Source organism: Cebus imitator, unplaced genomic scaffold (genome assembly GCF_001604975.1).
Source record: "Cebus imitator isolate Cc_AM_T3 unplaced genomic scaffold, Cebus_imitator-1.0 Scaffold60, whole genome shotgun sequence".
Classification (NCBI taxonomy): Eukaryota; Metazoa; Chordata; class Mammalia; order Primates; family Cebidae; genus Cebus; species Cebus imitator.
The window spans coordinates 8,872,922-8,875,424 of NW_016107375.1; positions in this window are offsets into that span (position 1 = coordinate 8,872,922).

Below are 2,503 nucleotides of genomic sequence, written 5' to 3' on the forward strand. Positions count from 1 at the left end.
AATCTACTCAGTTCTTCATTGTTCATGACTCACATCCACTCTCTAGGCTTGATTCCTTATTGACCTGTGTCTAGAAACTGGCTCTTGGTAGCTATCATGGTCAGCTGGAATTTGCTCCTAATGTATTGTCACATTTACTCTACGTTCACTTTTCTTGAAAAGGGCTATTGGAACCCACAAAGAACCAAATCTGAGATTTTATCCTGGCTAAAAAAGAGGTTATAGGCTTACTTTGTGTCTCTTTGCTAATAAAATGCTTATTCATGTGAGGTTGCATTTCCCCATAGTTGTGAGAGAAGAAAGGTATGCTATTAAATTATGCATCACTATTTATAAAAAAAATTTATATTTATAAATTTTTACCAAAAAGACTGTGCTATTTTTCATAACTCAATTATTCGGGTCAGTCAGTCTTCCTCAACAATTAATAAAAAAATGTTTTTGGCTGGGTGCAGTGGCTCATGCCTGTAATTCCAGCACTTTGGGAGGCCGAGGTGGGTAGATCATCTGAGATTAGGAGTTCAAGACTAACCTGGCCAGCATGGTGAAACCCCATCTCTACTAAAAATACAAAAATTAGCCAGGTGTGGTGGCACATGCCTGTAATCCCAGCTAATCAGAAGGCTGAGGCAGGAGAATAGCTTGAACCTGGGAGACGGGAATTACAGTGAGCTGAGGTTGTATCACTGCACTCCAGCCTAGGTGACAGAGTCAGACTCTGTCTCATAAAAATAAACAAATAAAATAAAAAATAAAAAATATCTTCATGTATTCAGGAGCATGCACACACACACACACACACACACACAAATATGCTATCATCATCACATTATTATTTCTCTTTCTGTATTAGTTCTTACCTCTTATGTGCTCTATAAATTTGTACAAAAAGTATAAAATATTGGGGTGAAACAAACAGAATTATGGCATAACATGGATGTCCTCTTTTTACCTTCCAGGATGACAATACTTGATTATAAAAGGGGGTCAAGTGAGTATAGCTTAAATGAAATATTCATATTCAATACTATTACTGACATTAAGTACCACAAATACAGGTTCAATAACATAATACCCCATGTCTACAAAAAATAAAAATATTAGCAGCGTATGGTGGTGTATACCTGTAGTACCAACTACTTGAGAGGATGAGGTGGGAAGATCACTTGAGTCCAGGTGTTCAAGGCTGCAGGGAGCTGTGATCATGCCACTCCACTTCATTCTGGGTGGCAGAATGACTGAGACTGTATCTCAAAAAAATTGTATGTATGTATTTTTATTATAGTGTGTATGTGTATACATACACATAACATAAATACACATACACTAAATAACATAAATATATATACACACACACACTAAATAACATAAATACAAACCATACATTAACTTCAAAAATAAATATGGCACTTTTCCCTACCTCCTTCTTCTTTTCTCCTCCTCTTTCCCTTCCTCTTCATCTGGGTAATATTTTCTGAAAAGTATGCCAGAGTGGACGTCATGAAGCTTGCCTAGTACTGAACTTTTTGCTGTGTGGCTCTTAAACTGTTCATATACAGGGGAGAACTAGCAAATACATAAAAACTTTGACAATGATTCATCTAGACTCCTCATTATACACACATGAAAAGGTGAATACTAGACTAAACCCTGTGATATTGGGTTGAAATTAGGGGAATGGGGTGAACTTATGTTTTGACAGACAGACAACTAGATAAATAGATAGAAACAAATATATGTATGTGTTTATGTGTGTCTGTTTGATTTCTAAACACTATTCTCTATTTTAAAAGAAGAAGAAGAAGAAGAAAAATGTTTATAAATAGCCTTTCCGCACCCCAGTTGATATGTTTGAATCAGAATCCAAACCACGTCTACGTACCTTAATTTGTTGGTAAATCTTTTAAGTCTCTTTTTATTTATTTATTTATTTTTTATTTTTTTATTTTTTTTTATTATTTTTTATTTTTTTATTTTATTTTATTTTTTTCCCATTTATTTATTTTATTGTATTACAGTTTACTATTAATAAATTACTATTGATTTTTAAAGATATGATAATGGTATTGTGGTTCTGCTTTAAAAATAGAGTTCTTATCTCTATTTGAAAATTTGAAAAAAAATTTGCAGATGGAAGTTATATGATAATTGTGATTTACTTAAAAATAATAGGTGGAGGTCCAGAGGGAATGAAGGAGTATAAAAGGAAAAAGATTGGCCATAATTTTGATAATTGTTGAAGCTGGGTTATGTCTAACATAGGGTTCATTATTCTATTCTTTCTACTTTTATATATGTTTGAAAATGTCCACAATAAAAAGTTTTTGTTTTTAAAAAGTAAGGTTCTGAACCATCCCCTCTCCTTAATGTCTTCTCCCTGCTGTAGTTTAAGTGCAGGGAGGAGGGTACTTGCCCTCTAGCCTGTGAGCCCAATTCTGTGGCAGTAGGGTGGGGTTGGGGGCAGTTAGCAGGAAAGCAACGCAGAGCAGCGCAGAGCCAACCA